This window comes from Zingiber officinale, chromosome 8A (genome assembly GCF_018446385.1).
Source record: "Zingiber officinale cultivar Zhangliang chromosome 8A, Zo_v1.1, whole genome shotgun sequence".
Classification (NCBI taxonomy): domain Eukaryota; kingdom Viridiplantae; phylum Streptophyta; class Magnoliopsida; order Zingiberales; family Zingiberaceae; genus Zingiber; species Zingiber officinale.
Window position 1 is genome coordinate 62,999,344 of NC_056000.1, and position 18,343 is coordinate 63,017,686.

An 18,343-nucleotide genomic window follows, 5' to 3' on the forward strand; every position below is an offset into this window, starting at 1 on the left:
AAATAGCAAGCAAAAGGAGATTACATTAAAGAAAATAAGGCCGAGCAGCCAAATTACAAAAAGGGGTAGTTTATAGCCGAACGGCTAGATTACATTTAAGCTTCTACTCTAAATAATCATAAAGATCCTTGGGGATATTGTCAAGGAGCGCCACTTGATCTGCAGCCGGGATGACGAGGGACTCAGGAAGTTGCTCCTTGGACTTCAAATATGTGGTGGTGGCGGTCATGGCGAGGTCAAAGGCAGTGTACATCCGCTCGCAAACTTTCTCTGAAAATTCGGGCGAGCGGATGTAATTCTTTCTCAGGGCGGTGAACCGGCTCGGCTCGGCCTCTTGGTATTCTTTGAAGGCCAATTGAGACGCGTCGAGGGACTCCTGCAGAGTTTTCAGCTCGTCTATATGCTTGAGTGCGTCAGCCGAGCAACCTGCTTTCTCGCCATCGAGCTGGTCCATCAGCTCCTTTACTTTCTGCTCTAGGCCCTGAGCCTCCACATTCTTTTTCTCCAGATCGGAGATAGCCATGTTCTTCCGCTCGATCGCCAGAGATATCTTGCGATCCAGAGATTTATTCACGCGCTCGAGCTCGGCCAAAGCGTGTGCCTGATCGGCCGTCTTCTTCTGCTCAGCCGCCAACAAATCTTGAGCTTTCTTCAGCTCCTTTTGCAGCTCGGCATACGAAGGGCCTTGAGAGCTGGACGGACCGCCTGCCGCCTTCAGTTGCCTTAATTCCTCGTCCACCATCGCCAGGCGGTTGGAGACAGCTATTTTCTCCACCCATCTCTGGCAAAAGAAAATTAGAAGTTGTTAGTGGTCGATCGGAAAGAATGCATACAAAACTTCGGAGAAAACGAACTTACCCCCGTCGCCTCCTGCATGTGGATATTGGCCAAATTTCGGAGGGGGATCAGCGCGATGCGCGCTCGGGCATCGACCCACATCTCAGCCAGGGGCCCCTTCAAGGTGATGGTGTGCTCGGGCGCGGTTGGGCGGTCGGCCTCTGGCAGCAGCTCTTTAGTCGGGAGATGAAGAGTGACCCGTACAATGCGGCCATGACCGGGGGTCGCCCGACCGGCGGTCGGAAGAGGATTAGAGGCCGGCACCGAAAATTGAGATAGGATAGTTGAACGCTGGACTGGTTGAGGAGCAAGTGAAAGGGTGCTGACCGGAGTAGCCTCAAAAGGGGCTGCCGGCTCGTCCCATTCATAGGGCGTCCGGTCGGACGAAATAGCTTTGACCTCTGGAGCCTTGCCACGAGCACGTGCAGTAGCTCAGGCAGACGGTTGGACCGCGGACGTAGCCGATCGAAGAGGAGTTTCCACTCGGTGTCTCTTTGGTCGAGGTTGCTCCTCCTCCCGAGCGGAACCTTCCTCCTGGACAGTTGGTCCTCCGCTGGGGGTGGCTCCTCTTGCCTCGTTCTGATGAGAGGCCTGAGCGACCGACCCTTCATGAGTCCCGCTCTCCCCTTTATGCGAGCCGATCGGCTAGATGCCGAGCGCCTCCATCTCCCTTGCTGCCGCGGCTTCGAGCGCCGCCGCCTTTCTCTTCAGGATGCCAGCCATCACCGACTCCATGATGGTGTTCGCTGCAAAGGAAAACAGAGAAAATTAGTTAGCAATTAAAATGAATTTACCAAGTGGAATCCTTACCGAAGCCGCTCGGGAGTGGGGTTTTGGTTGGACTCAAGCCGAAGATGTACATAACTCCTTCTGGAAGAAACTTGTTGATGTCAAACCGCAGACCGGACAGCATGTTGGCGGCGTGGAGATAATCCGGTCGGGTCTTGAATCTCTTGAGTTCGGGAGAGAGTGGATTTCCGACCTGCCATTGGGTTCGGAAGGGAGCCCGCTCGGGGAGGCGAATGTAAAAAAAGAATTCTTTCCAATGCTTATTGGAAGAAGGAAGTTTATTGAAGAAAACCAAGCCGGGCCGAGCTTGGAACATATAAGTGCTCGGCTCGGACTGCTTAGGGTAGTAGAAATAGTAGAAAACCTCCGGTCGGAGGGGAATGTTATGGATTTTGAAGAGGACGACTACACCACATAAAAGGCGGAAAGTATTTGGGACTAGGCTTCCGAGCGGAATGCCAAAAAAGTTGCAAACTTCTACAAAGAAGGGATGAATGGGAAAGCGCAGATCGGCTGTAAATTGGTCGCGAAAAACACAAAAAGCTCCGCGCGACGGTTTGTTTGGCCGAGAGGAGTCTGAGGGTAGGATGATTTCAAGGTTGGAGGGGATGTCGAAGCTGTTAATCAAAACATCGGCATCGCGCCGATCGAAGCGCGACTCCATGGTGGTGTACCATGGGCCGAAAGTTTCGTCTTCGGGTTGGGAAGATTTGGCCATTGTCCGATCGGATAAAACCAAAAACGACGAAGGCAGAGGGCAAAAACAAGAAGATTGCGACGGAACAGTAACCCAAGTATGGAAACTGAAGAAAGAAGTGCAAAGAAAGCGCAAGAACTGAAAGGAGAAAGAAGGAGAGTCTTACGACGAGGAAAAGGATCGAAGAAGGGACACCGGAGATTGTCGGAGAGCAGGAGCGGGATCGCCGAAGCACCGGAACACCAGGGACAGAGGTCGAAATCGCCAACGCAAATGTGGTGAAGATGGGAGGGCGAAGAATTTATAGGGTGGAGGCCGAGCGGCCTCCGCCGTTGGATCCAGGTCACGAGAATCATAGCGCGCATCGCGCCATCCATTTCGAACCGCCTCGATCCCATCAGAGCACCACGCTGCCGCCGTACGATTACGACAGCAGTGCCACGTGGCATTCAGCCACTGGGACGCATTTAATGCGCGCGTGCTCAACCTTAATGAGGGAGATTGGCGGAAAATTCGAAGAGACGCTAAAAAATGTTGGGCGTTGACTGGCGTTTCGGCTACCCCCTTTGTGTCCGAGCGGATGGTGGTTGCATGGCGCCGCTCGGCCCAACCGATGGTCCAGTCAGTCGGACTAATCGCCTCCTTCGACTAGACTTGAAGGGGAGGCAAGTGATCCGGTGGTAAGAACAGAGGACCCCCGTCCTGGGAAGTCAACGCCACGTGGAAGTCAAAGGGCCAGGTGGCCGATCGGAGAAGTATGGACCGACCGGACGCCTTAGAAAAGGTTGGATCGATATGCCGACCGGAGAATGGTAGGTCGACCGCCCGGCCGGCCGACCGGTGTCCAACTGATGGCAAAAGGTGCCCCGGCGGGAGTCGGGGTTCCGACGCTCGTTGAACAAGATCGTAGGGCCGAGCGGATGGCACGCTCGGCCGAAGACATAAGGTAGAATACTGTTAACAGTCTCCACAAAGCACATTACCGAGAATCTCCCAAGTAGATCACTATATATGACCGGCCGGATGTAAGGCGAGTGATGGCCGGCCGGACGCCCGGCAGGGAGTAAGGAGAAAAAGACAAGGAACATCTTCTGATAGCGGGCATGCTCTATGACCAGGCCATACTCCAAATCCTACGACAGAGGGTTCCGCAGTCCCATCAAAGGCGTGCGACGACTGTAGCAGTATGGTGTCAGGTAAGCTTTCTGACAAGCCCTTATCGAGGTATGGGCTGAGGGCACGTATTCACCTTGGTATGTGCGCCTGAGCCCCTTCACAGCTCTATATAAGGAGCCTCGCACTTCACCGGAGGTACGCATTCTTTGAGATTGGGAGCCACTTCTTCGTTGTTCGCTTACCTGACTTGAGCGTCGGAGGGTCGTCGCCGGGAACCCCTTCTCGGCCCGACTTGCTTGCAGGTTCGCTGGAGGTTCGTGCGGACGACCAGAGATCTACGTCAGCAGTTGAAGAGCGCCACGTGCCCAGCGTCTGTTGATTCAGCGTTCGGATAGGATCAGAGGTGTTGGTGAATTTAAATGATATTATTTTGAGGAATTAATATTATTTTAAATACAAAGTTTTGATCAAATATTTGATCAAAGATAAACCAACTATTAATTTTATTTGTCATAAAGTTAGGTTGACGAGATAATAAAATTAATAGATAAAATCTCCTCTTAAAAATTGAATTTGTATACGTTCACATTAACGTGACATACAAAATTCACGAGAATTTTGAGGTGTTGGTCTTGACCAAATATTTTTGTGATTCTTAAGATTTCAAATGTTAGTCAATCCTCTAGCTGTTATACTATAGACTTAGTAGTCCCAATTATGATTGGAAACAAAACTTGGACTCTAAAGTGGATTGTCCTCTTAGAAATGAGAATAATAAAAGTATATTTTATTCATTAGTTGTTGAAACATGTTTAGTGATGTTATCTACCGGTACTTGGTGTGTAGATACGAGAGCCACTGATCATGTTTGCAATTCATTGCAGAGGTTCCAGGATACCCGACAACTATATGAAGGGAAAATCACCATCTACATGAGCACTGCTGAAAAGTAGCAGTTATTGCAGTGGGAGATGTTTATCCTCTGATAGGAATAAAATATGGATTTTGAGAAATTGTCTTTACGTACCAAGTTTAGAAAGAACTTGATTTCAGTTTCTAAACTATCAAAGAACTTGATATTCTGTCTCTTTTGATAACAAAGTTATTATCAAGAATAATAGGGAAGTTATCTGTTCTGGTACATTGGTTGACAATTTATAATCCAATAACTCCCACGATGCAACAAATGAAAATTAATAACACATCTTCTAACTCTGATAAGAGAAAACAACCTTCGGAAATGAACCAATCATATCTTTGTCATCTAAGGCTAGGTCATATTGACTTGAGTAGGATTCAAAGGATAATAGCCAATGAACTTTTGGGTTCATTGGTGGTGGAAAACTTTCCAACCTGCGAGTCTTACTTGGAAGGACAAATAACTAAGAGGCTTTTTAAGTCTAAGGGGTATAGAGCCAAAGAAGTGTTGGAATTGGTTCGTTTTGATTTGTGTGGACCTATGACTATCCAGGTAAGAGGTGGTTTCGAATATTTCATCTCTTTTATAGACGACTATTCGAGATACGGGTATATTTACATGATGCGCCGCAAGTCTATGTGCTTTGATAAGTTCAAAGAGTACAAGACTGATGTGGAGAAACGTCAAGGTAAAAGTATCAAGACACTACAGTGAGATTGTAGTGGCGAGTACCTCTTAGGAGAATTTAGGAGTCACTTATCAAAAGTCGGGATTCAATCCCAACTGACTGCACCTGGTACACCCCAACAGAATGGTGTAGTAGAACGATGGAATAAGACTCTTATGGAAATAGTTAGATTAATGATGAGTTATTCAGAATTACCAAATTCGTTTTGAGGATATACTCTAGAAATGGAAGTGAACATAGTACCTTCTAAAGTTAGAACCCTCTACTCCCATAGAATTATAGAATGTGTGTTAGCCTAGTCTGAAGCATATTCGGATTTGGGGTAGTTCAGCACATGTGCTGAAGGGAGACACTAATAAGTTGGACAGGCATTCACTTGTTTGTGGGTTATCCTAGAGAAATGAAAGGAGGTTTATAGTCCTTAAAAATCAGAAGATCATTGTAAGCATCAATGCCCGATTTTTAGAAGAGGACTATGTAATGAACCACAAGTCCATAAGTAAATTTGTTCTTAAGGAAATAATAAAGGAAATGTCTAATCTAGTACCAACTGCACAAGATGAAATATCATAAGAAACTGCAACATGTATCACAAATGATACACAATTGTACAAAGTGTCTCGTCGTAGTGGGAGGGTTATTAGGTAACATGAAAGATTCATGTTTTGGAGAGTCTTTAGACTAGATCCTTAGTGGACATGAACCTGATCCCCAGACATATGATGAAGCACTCCAAGATAAAGGTGCAACATCTTGGCAAAGAGCAATGAATACAAAAATAGAATCTATGTATTTTAATAAAGTCTGGGAGCTTGTAGAACCACCAAATGGTGTAAAAGCCATTGAGTTTAAATAAGTCTACAATATAAAAAGAAGGACAGATGAGAAGGTGGACACTTTCAAAGCAAGACTTGTTGAAAAGGGTAAGGAAACCTATTCACCGGTATCTATTGACCTCCACAAGTGTACGGAAATATCGCAAATAATATAAAAGATTATCGTATCCACAGGGATTGTTGATTAAGCACTAGTTAACTTCGCACGGTGAATTATCTAGACAATCGAAAAGTGGTTTACAAATGTTAGGATAAGCAATAGAAGAGAAAAGAAAGAGAGTAAAGAGGGAGAGAATGAGCGTAGTGAATGGAGGGGAATAGATATTAGGATTTTGATTTCTTTGTGATGTTATTCAATGTAAATGATCTACCAAATCTTATTTCTCAATTGTCCACTATTTGTAGAAGGTTACCGATTCTCTCTTGCAATAGACAACTGGTTTAGGATTGAAATCTATACCTAAATGTGATCAATTAGATATGAGCCTATGTTGTCCTTACATGGGCATGTTTCTGTCACGAAGATCCCTCAGAGAATCAACATAGAAATCATTACCTCTAAACTCATAAGATATAAAGATTAATGCATAAATCTATCCTACCCTCTTGAGTTATCCTATTTCCCCCCTAAAGCTCATCCCTCAAATGCCCTTACACGGGTTTGCACCTTACGCGTGCTTCCCTCGAAAAATCGAGTGAGAGATAATCTCTACAAGATCCACAAGACATTCAAACAATCAATCAAGAATGTGAATTAGGTCTAAATCACAACAATACATCCAAGATTTAATTGATACAAATAGGGCAAAATCATAGAAATAGGGAATTGACAAATCCACAAGAGTTTGCATACAATCACATTACATCAAACAAGAACAATGCATCAACAAGTCATTGAATCGAATCATGGCAAAAATCTACATAGTTTTACATCATTCATCACATCACAAATACTCCCTACATCCTAGATCTAGAGATCTACTCCATTGCAAAGGAAGAACAATCCCAAAACATAAAGAAAAGCATACTTACAACCCAAGATTTGAGAAGAAGGGGAAGAAGAGATGCTTGCCGATGATTCCGATGTCTTGGGGATGCTTCCTCGCTCCGGAGATGGATGGATCGCCAAGGGATGGAGGAGAATGAAACTCTATGGTTTCCCCCTAAGGGAAGAACCCTTCACCCAAGGAGATGGACGAAGTCCCAGATTCAAAATCTCCCAAGATGAGTCAAAGAATGAGGATCTTGACCCTTTTATACCTCCTCCAAACTGCCCAGGAAAACTAGAAAAACAGGGGTCTGGTAAACTGGGGTTTTCACCCACTAAACTAGGTTTTCTTGTGATTCACCCTGAACCAAAGTTATATCTCTTGAAATTATCTTCAATCTAATACTTAGATCAAGCCCTGGCTCCAACCGAGCCGAAAGTTATGGCGGTTCAAAGTTTGGTCTGCAGTCTGGGCGGAGGTCCAGTTGAACCCGCAGTTGGGAGGCACGGCCGTGCTATTTAGCATGGGCAGACAAGTCTCCCTCTCTGTTGGACCTGAAGCAAAGTTGTAGATCTTGAAGTCAGCCACGTTTCGGTATAAAGAACAACCCGAAACTCCAATGGAGCACAAAGTTATGGCAGTTTTACGAACGGTCTGCAATTTGCCAGAATTCAGCACAGCTCTGTTTTTGGCATGACACAGCCCGTGTTCTTCGTCACACGGCCATGTGGGATTCACACGGCTTCTTCTCTAGTTGAGTCACATGGTCGTGTGGCTCACACGGTCATGGCTCTTTTCTTCTCTGCCGATGTCACATGGTCGTGTGAATTCACACGGCCGTGGCCTTCCTCCCCTCTGGATAGTTGGCACGGCCATGTGTTGCTTGGTCACGGGATGTTGGCACGGCCGTGTGGCATACACGACCATGGGTTGATTTGCTTCTGTGGTGGAGCATGACCGTGCCATTTGGCATGACCAAAACAAGCTAATGGCCACACGGCCGTGCGGCCGACACGACCCATTGCTCCTATATGCGTTTTAGCTCCATTTTCGCTCCAAATAGCGTCCTGTCAATCAAAACAAGAAAAGAGCAGATCTCTGAACAAAATATAATGGAAGTATGACATTACAATGAAATATGGTGCAATAAACATAGATTATGTTAATGAAATACAAGTAGATGTGCGTCAAGACATGCATAAAAGTGTATATGACCTACGCACATCAGTAGCCATGTTTAAGTCTATCTAAATTCTTTATCTTTTGCTACTCATATGGATTATAAGATTTGGAAAGTGGATGTCAAGACAGCTTTCCTTAATGGAAGTCTTGAAGAAAGCATCCATATAAAGCAACCAGAGAGGTTTATTGCAAAGGGCAAAGAGCATCTAATATGTAAGCTCAATCGGTCTATTTATGAACTGAAGCAAAGCTTCAAGGTCTTGGAACATCCGGTAGTAATCCAGTCTTATGGATTTATTCAATGTATGGATAAATCTTGTGTATACAAGAAGAGTGATGGAAACGTGGTGGTATTTCTTGTACTATACATAGATGACATTTTTGATAGTTGGAAACAATATCAAAGTGTTGTCGGAAGTAAGAGTATGGTTGTCCAAGCAATTTGATATGAAGGACTTAGGAGAATGCACACATATTATTGGGATCAAAGTAATAAGGGATTGCAAGAAAAGGATGCTGTGCTTGCTCGTTTTAGCATGCAAGACTCCAAGAAAGGTTTTCTACTTTTTAGGCATGGAGTAGCTTTATCTAAAGAGATATCTCCGAAGACATCAAAGGAGATAGAGGACATGGAGGCAGTTCCTTATGCTTCGGCTGTCAGAAGCCTAATGTATGTTATGTTATGTACGAGACCAGATATCTGTTTTGCCGTAGGCATGGTTAGCAGATATCAAAGTAAACCAGGACAGGGACATTGCTCTGCCGTAAAACATATATTAGAGTACCTGAGAAGGACTAGAGATTATATGCTGGTTTACCAAGCAGATGATTTGCTCCCTATAGGTTACACGGATTCAGAATTCCAATCTACTAGGGATAATAGTAAGTCAATCTCGGGGGTTTGTGTTTACTTTAAGAAGTGAAGTCATAACTATGGAGGAATATTAAGCATTGGTACTTTTTCAGATTCCACTATGGAAGCTAAGAATATGACAGCCTCTGAGGCAGCCATAAAAGCTGAATGGGTCAAAAACTTCATGATGGACTTAGACATGATTTTTGGTTTGCCCAAAATTATTATAATTTATTGTAATAATAGTGGTACAGTAGCAAACTCGAATAAACCATAAGTCCATAAGGCAAGCAAACACAATAGAGTGTAAGTACCACCCAATACGAGACATCATATAACGAGGAGCAGTTGTTGCCGCCTAGATTGCATCAAATGATAACCTGATAGATCCTTTCACTAAGGCCCTTAAGGCAAGAGCTTTTGATGGGTATGTTGAAGGGTTATGAATCAAATGTATGGCAGGGTATATGACAGCATTGTCTTTTAGTATAAGTGGGAGATTGTTAGACTGTATACTAAAAGTCTAGCTTTTTGTATAAACATATAAGAATCACACTGGTCAAATGTCTACATTTATATGTTAAGTGTAGTTGTTCAATTAATTTATATTGTAGATAATATGGTGTGTGGTGTCACACACAGAAGATCATGTTATTAATTCCTTATAAATTATAAACAGTAGCTCACGACTAAAATGGAAAGGAACAAACCATTGGAGTAGTCGTAGTGTAATTTAATATTAGTTTATCTTAACTATAAAATTACACTAGTACACTCTGAGTGTATTGAGCTAGACCATTTAAGTAAGTTCTTTTTATACTGACTGAATAAAAGAATAAGACCTTTGTTATAATGGAAGTGTGTGCTCTTAATCCTGATATAATAACAAACACATATATCTAGTATTTATTTCTTTGACTTATCAATGGGTGAGATTTAGTTGGATAAATCAAGAGGCCCGATAAGTTGAGAAATGATATTATTTATAGTGTGTGTTGTTGATTATAGAAGGAAACTGTGTCCTAGTAATCTAGGTTGATGATGTCCCTAAGAGGAGCTCATAAGGATTGTCATGTAAACCTTGCAGGTGGACTTAGTCTGACATGATAATGAAGTTGAGTGGTACTACCCTTGGAGCTAGATATTAATTAAATGAGTTGTCAGTAACTCATTTAATTAGTGGACATTTTATATCTTAAACACAGGGAGACTAATACACTCATAATAAGAAGGAGCCCAAAATATAATTTGGGATTGGTGCGGTAGTTCAATAATAATTCTTTAGTGGTATGAATTATTATTGATGAAATTAAGTTGGATGTTCGAGGCGAACATGGGAAGCTTAATTTCATCAAGAGACAAAACCAATTCCTCCTCTCGGTCCCTATCGTAGCCTCTTATTTATAAAGTATTATATCCACCCATACCCATCTTCTTACCCATCCTTATATGGCCGGCCAAGCCAAGCTTGGAGCCCAAGCAAGGGCCGGCCAAGACATGGCTTGGATGGGATGAAGTGAGGCCGACCCAAGCTTGAGTCCAAGCTTAGGTGGTCGGCCACAATAAAATTAAAAGGATTTTATTTTTTAAAATTTTTCTTATGCGGATTCCATAGTTTTAAAAGAGTGTTTAAAATTTAAATCTTTCCTTTTATAGATTTCTACAAAAGATTAAGTGAAAAGTTTGATATCTTTCCTTATTTGTAGTTGAAAGGAAGATTTTAATTTTTGATAAAACTTTCCTTTTTTAACCATCCTCATGATTTAAAAGAGAGTTTTAAAATTAAATCTTTCATTTTATAGTTTCTACAAAAGATTAAGAAAAGATTTGATATCTTTCCTTATTTGTAGATTGAGAGGAAGATTTTAATTTTAAAGATAACTTTCCTTTTTAGAAATCTTCCACATGTTTTAATAGAGAGATTTTAATTTATAAAATTTCCTTTTATAACCAATCATGAAGGGAAAATTAATAGAGAAATTTTTATTTTAAAAATTTTCGGAAACAAATTAGGAAGTTTTAATTTTGTGTTTAAAACTTTCCTTGCTTAGATGATTGAGAGGTGGCCGGCCACATCAAGTTTGAAAGGGAAATTTTTTTATTAAACTTTCCTTTCATTGGCTAAGAGAATAAGGAAGTTTTTTTTATAAAACTTTTCTTATTTGCCGAGACCAAGGAATATAAAAGAGAGGGTAGAGGTGCCTCACCTCATAACTTATGTTCTAGTTTTCCTCTCTTTTATTTCTTTGGTTGGTGGCCGACTCTTCTCATCCTCTTCCTCTCCTCCTTTTCTTCTTCATTGGTGGCCGACGGCATCAACTCTCAAGGAGCTTGTTGGTGGCCAGATTTTGCTTGGAGAAGGAGAGAAAGGAGATTTTGTTTCTAACATCCTTTGGAGCTTGGTGGTGTAGCCGAACCTCATATATTCTTGGAATTATTGTGGTGGCCGAAACTCATAAGAAGAAGAAGGAAGTTTGGGTGGTTCTCATCTCGGTAGATCGTCGCCCACACGATGTCCGAGATAAGAACAACTTAGAGTCCTCGACTCGAGGATTTTGCTCGAAGCTCTCGACCCGTCAAGACTTTCTGCCTAGGGTTACCACCCCCTAGGACCTAAGGTTATCGCCCCCTAGGATTTTTCACCTGCCTAGAATTCACTAGGACTTATGCCTAAGAACACTTAGGACTTTTCCTGCAATCTCATTCAAACTTGTTAGATAACAAGACAACTTAACTTTGGACCCTTTGACATAATCAAAACCCAGGTTCGATCATCGAGTGCTTCCCGCACCAACAATGACATGATATTTTTATATTTTTCATAGTAAGCATGAATGCACAATATAATGTCATGATATATGATGAGCAATCAATCATGCCAAGTTTTAGCATAAATAAAATATATCTAGATATTCTATCTAAATATCCTAAATTCTTAGCTAAACCTAAAATTGATCCTAGATTGCCCAATCTTCTTCAAGAAAAATGTCAAAACTCAACTTGGCATTTCTTTTGCCCTTGATTAATTGTGCCAATGAAAATCAAATCTATTTTCTCAAATTTTGACACATTTTACTCTTTCAAAGAGTAAACAATAATCCATTTTATTTTCAAAGGTTAACAAAAACTTTGAAAATGCCTCTAAGTGCCAACTTTATCAAGGTTGGGTTAACCACTCTACCCATTTAGAGTTGACACTCTCTAACCCTCTAGGGTGTAGAGAATATACTCCTCGGAATCCAAAATTTATTTGTGCTCCTTGGATGCTCTAGGTACTCACTAGGGATAACTTCCCTAGATACCATCCTAATGACCTTTCTATGCTTCTTAGAAGCCTTGGTCACTCCCTCTAGGTCAACTCTAAGGATAGCTTCCCTTGTGACCTTTTAGGTGACTTTCTTGGACTTCTTAGAAGTCTTAGTCATATTTGTTGTTGCAAAGATACTCTAGGGTCACTTCCTCTAGGTCAACTCTAGGGTCACGTTTAGCTTTGAAAATAATTGTTTGGATAAACACTTAGTTTAATTTAGTAATACTTTGAAAATATTTAGTTTTTTTTAACAAAGACTTAACTAAACTTTTAAAATAATTATTTTGTCAAATACTTAGCTTTCAAAAGAAGTTGATTAAAAACTTAGCTTTAAAAAGACTGATAAATTTAATATTTAGCTTTAAAAATAAAAGGTTTGAAAAAAATTAGTTAAAAGTACTCAACTTAAAAAAGATTTTGATAAAAGTTTTAGCTTTAAAAATATTTTTGATAAAACCTTAGATTTAAAAATATTTTCTTGTAAAAATACTTTAGCAATTACTTAGTTTCTATCTTTTCAAAGATAATTTATTTTTCTTTTTTTAAAAAAATGAACTTTCTCTTTCAGAAATATTTTGAACTTTTGAAAAATTTAACTTTGAAAAACAATGCTTTAACAAGATAAAAATAAAAATTAATGTCTTAAATTTCTTTGCACTCCCCCTTAATTAATGGCAAAAAATTTTAGGGTCCTAGAGTCTAAGCATGTAAATAAAAAACATAAAAATAATTATTTACTTTCTTAATTTTCCATCTCACCCATTATATGTTATCAAGCATGTAAAACTTATAAGTTTGTGTGAGACAGAGTTAAGTTTAGTTTAATTTTATCAATATTTAAAAATATTGGAATTGAGATTTAAAATATAAGTTTAAATTTTCAATGAAATTCTTGAAATTATAATTTTGTAAATAATGATTTTGAAATAATTATAATTTTGGAATTAATTATGATTTTGAAATTAATTATAATTTTGAAATGAATTATAATTTAATTATGATTCAAAAATAATTAACATTTTGAAATTAAGATTAACATTTTGAAATTAATTTTTTAAAATTAATTAAGTTAACTTAATTGAATTAATTAATTTAGGTTTGGTTAATTACTTTAAACCTAGGTCCATCTCATCCTTTTCTAGATTTTCAATCAGGGAACCTTAATAGTTTTGTGAGATAGTTAATTTAATCTTCAATTTAAATTCTAATATAAGAATTGATTTACAATTGAGTTAGACTAAGGTTTTACAGTTAGTCAATTAAATATTTATTTCAATGATGGACTTCCAGACTGTGGCGAGGCACTAGACTTTCTTGGGTATGAGATCATCCACCACTTCTAGATAAAGTCTTTCAAAGAAATTGGATATTTAATTTCCTTTCTGAAACTCCTCGAACTAACTAGTCAAGTGTAAATCATGCCTAGGTCCTTATCTATCCTAATCTAAGCATGCATAATGAAAGCAGTAAGGCAAGCATCAAACAAATCTATTTATTGATAAAAATAATTTTTCTATTGGCTCCCCTTGGATCATAGTCTTGATAGTGTCTATCAAGGTAGTGGATTTGACCCTTGGGAACCCAATATTGACCCAGCCCAACTTGGTTACTCAAGTTTGACTTAGGGACCCATGCTTGGATTAATTTTATATTTGTTCTATTTACAAGCGATAAGTAAGATTTGTATTTTTGTTTAGCCTTAAATGCAAGTCCGGATTGGTTGTAGACGACTCTTTGTTTTCCAGGAATCAGATCAAGATTCTTGGAACCCAAGGTGAACCATTCCAACGTGTCCTTAAGTTCTTTAACTTGAGTTTTCAAATTAGAATTTTCTTCCTCAAGTTGTTGAACTTGAGTTGAACTTCCATTTTGAACTAGCTCAGTCAAAGGACTTAATTTAGTCTCCTCCTTAAGGATTGTTACCTCCTTTTGGAATAACCTGACTCGGAGGTTAGATTTGACTAACTTACGCATGAGATAATTAACCAAATTATGTAATTTATTTAGCTGAGAAGTTCTTACAGTGTGTTTAGGCCCTTTAGAAACGGATACGGATCCGTGGCTTTTCTCAGATTCTGTTTCCGACTTGCTCTCAATTTCTGATTCTTCGACTTGTTCCCGAGTTGTAAGCGTGACGAAGCTCGTCTATTCGAGTTCTTCATCAGAATCTTCTGAAGAAGGCTCATCCCATGTCGCCTGTAGTGCTTTCTTCTTCTTTTGCTTCTTTGTTTCCTTTTGATTTGGACAGTTGGCTTTGATGTGCCCCTTTTTGTTGCAGTCGTAGCAGGCTACCTCGGACTTTACTTTTGGACTTCCTTGCACCGTCTTGGACTGAATTACTTTCTTGATGTCCTTCTTGGTGAATCCTTTCTTCTTCTTGTAGAGTTTTTGTACCAGATTTACCAGCTCAGTTGTGATTTCGTCATCGTCATCTTCTGAGTCTGGTTCATCTTCGGACTCTAGTTTGATCTGATACTTCTTTCTGGTCTCCTTTGTCTTGTTTGTACTTGCAACCAACGCAATACTTTTCTCAGCCAAGTGTGTATTAATCTGTTCGTGTAACTCAAATTCTGAAAATAGTTCATCTAATTTAATTATTGAAAGGTCCTTGGATACTTTGTAAGCATCTACCATGGATGCTCACAAAGTATTCCTCGGAAAGGCATTAAGTGCATACCTGATTATACCGCGATTTTATACCTTCTGACCGATTGCATGAAGACGGTTCAGCAAGTCCTGAATCCACGCGTGGAGTTGGCTAGCCGACTCACTTTCCTTCATGTTTATGTTGTATAATTTATTTAAAATCAAATCACGCTTGCTTGCCTTCGTGTCAGAAGTTCTCTCGTGTAGCTCGATCAACTTTTCCCATAGTTCCTTCGCGCTTGATAAAGGGTCGACCCGGTTCAATTCTTCTTTTGTCAACCCGCATTGTAGAGTGCAGGTTGCTTTGGCATTGGCCTCGATCTTCTTCATCAAGGTTGCACCCTAGTTCTGGCATGATACTGGCTTTCCAGCGCCATAGAGTGGGAGTTCGAGACCAGTTTGGATGATTATCCACATCTCGACTTGCGTCTTAAGGTGGTACTCCATTCGGCTCTTCCAATAGCTGAAATCTTCACCGGAGAAAAGAGGCAGGGAATCTGTGCTGTAGCCTTCTTGATGGGGCATTGAAATAGAATCTCGCACACAAGAAAAAATTACGAATGTTCCAAGACTTGGTCTTGGATTAGAAGTGCGGGAGAAAAATAAAAATAGCAATTTACTAATTTTAAAAAAAATTAATAAAAATATTTAAAAAATATTATTACAAATTTTTGAAAATACGATATTTCGCTAATACCGACCAATGGTGAAAAATGAAAATGAATTTTTCAAAAATAGTTTTGGAGGGAAAAAAATGAAAGGCGTAAGGTTTTATTTTTAACAAAAACGGACGAAAAAGCGACGAATAAGAATGCTTGAACGGTAGTTGTACCGATTCAGAGCAACCCTGCTCTGATACCAATCGTAGGATCTTAAAGCGCTAGAGGAGAGGTGAATAGTGCTCGTGGCTATTTTGTTCGTTTTAAGTAAATATGCAGCGGAATAATGAAAGAAAAGAAAACACAGCAATGCTAACAAGTCCAAGATTTTACTTGGTTCGGAGCTTGTGGCGACTCCTAATCCAAGGGCAGCACGTAAGAGTACTTTTGATAGGCAATCACTAATCAATCCGAAACAATACAAAATGATTACAGTTGTAGTATAAGTAACTTTTAAATAAAACAATACCAACAACTTCATATGAGGAAATCCCTAGAAGAATCATCGTCGGAGCTTTCGGGCATCATGGAAGCGTTTTCTGAGCAGCTCGAAGAAGTAAAAGTCGTTCGTTGTGTTATTCTAAAGCTCCTGGTCGAAGTTGCTTTTATAGGCTGTTCCGGGCGCCCGGAACCCCTCCAGGCACTTGGACCACGTGGCTCGGCCACTCCGCGCGCGCCACATTAGCTTGGGGATAACTTTTGAGTTCCGGACACCTGGACCGACTCCGGACACCCGAACCAGCTCGGGGCACCCGGACCCCTTCCGGGCGCCCAGACCAACTTTTTCCAGCCTCTTATTTTCTACAAAATAAAGTTAGTCCAGGCATAAAACAATAAATATAAACTGAAGTTTGAAAACCTCTGACTATCCGATTCTGACTTTGAGTTTTGTCGAAACTCTAGGTCGAACTGACACTTACTATTCCCTCTTCGGGGAATGCGTCATCACCTACTCCTCTCAAGAGAAGTTACTTGTTGCCAGATTGATCCTCCAGACCAACTAGACTTTTGCTCAGCGTTTGAAGCTTCCGGTCTTCATGCTGGACGTTCACTCAACGACCCACTTAAACTTCCACCCTGTTCGCGACACCAAGATTCCAACTTAGAGTCCCCGACTCTAGGATTTTACCTGAAGCTCTCGACCCGCCAAGACTTTCTGTCTAGGGTTACCACCCCCTAGGACATAGGGTTACCGCCCCCCTAAGATTTTTCACCTACCTAGAATCCACTAGGACTTATGCCTAAGAACACTTAGGACTTTTCCTGCAATCTCATTTAAACTTGTCAGATAATAAGATAACTTAACTTTGGACCTTTTGACATAATCAAAACCCAAGTTCGATCGTCGAATGCTTCCCGCATCAACAATGACATGGTATTTTTGTATTTTTCATAGTATGCATGAATGCATAATATGATGTCATGACATATGATGAACAATCAATTATGGTAAGTTTTAGTATAAATAAAATATACCTAGATATTCTATCTAAGTATCTTAAATCCTTAGCTAAACCTAAAATTGATCCTAGATTGCCCAATCTTCTTCAAGAAAAATGCCAAAACTCAACTTGACATTTCTTTTGCCCTTGATTAATTGTGCCAATGAAAATCAAATCTATTTCCTCAAATTTTGACACATTTACTCTTTCAAAGAGTAAACAATGATCCATTTCATTTTTAAAGGTTAACAAAAACTTTAAAAATGTCTCTAAGTGGTAACCTTATCAAGGTTGGGTTAACCACCCTACTCATTTAGAGTTGACACTATCTAACCCTCTAGGGTGTCTGAGAATATGTTCCTCGGAACCCAAAACTTATTTGTACTCCTTGGATGCTCTAGATACTCACTAGGGATAACTTCCCTAGATATCTTTCTAATAACCTTTCTAGGCTTCTTAGAAGCCTTAGTCACTTCCTAGGTCAACTCTAGGGATAGCTTTCCTTGTGAACTTTTTGGTGACATTCTTGGACGTCTTAGAAGTCTTAGTCACATTTGTTGTTGCAAAGATACTCCTAAGGATAACTTCCCTTGTATCCTTAACTTGACTCCTAGACCTAGGATTAGTTCCATAGATATATGGAACCCTATGATATAACGCTACATCCTTCTTAGCCTTAGGTTTGTATCCTAAACTTCTATGGCCATTGGATAATTTTTGGTTTCCTAAACCTAGGTTATGCTCTTTTTGTCCCTTAAGGATACTTTCCATCATTTTTATGATCTTTTCAATTTTGTTTAGCCTTGATCTGAAAACTTGATTTTCTTTCCATAAATCCCTAGATTTTGATTTATCATTAAATCCTTGAGCATTTCTATTTTTGAGATTGTATCTATGGTCCTTAGTGTTTTTGCCCAGATGATTATCTACCTTCCTAATCCTAGGTGAGGTAGTCTTAGCATGATAGGCCACATGATTTTCCTTAATTCTATCATGCTTTTTATTTTCATGATAAATAGCATTGAAATTATATAAGTTAGAATTAGCATGTTTTTTACCATAATTTAAAGGGATATGCTCAATAAATGATACTTTGAGTTTTACCTTGGAAGCTCTCTCTTGACTTGTGCTTCCTCCCTTGACTTTGACTGGTTTCTTCCCCTTTGGACATTGGATATGGTAATGTCTTTTTTGGTTACAAGAAAAATACACAATATGCTCCTTGCTCTTCTTTGTTGTGGGGGCGGTCTCCTTGGACTTCTCCTTGCCCTTAGGTGCCACTTGACCCTTCTTCTTGGCCAATTTAGGGCACTTACTCTTGTAATACCCATGCTACACTCAAAGCATATAATATGATTTTTATTATTAATTGAACTAATT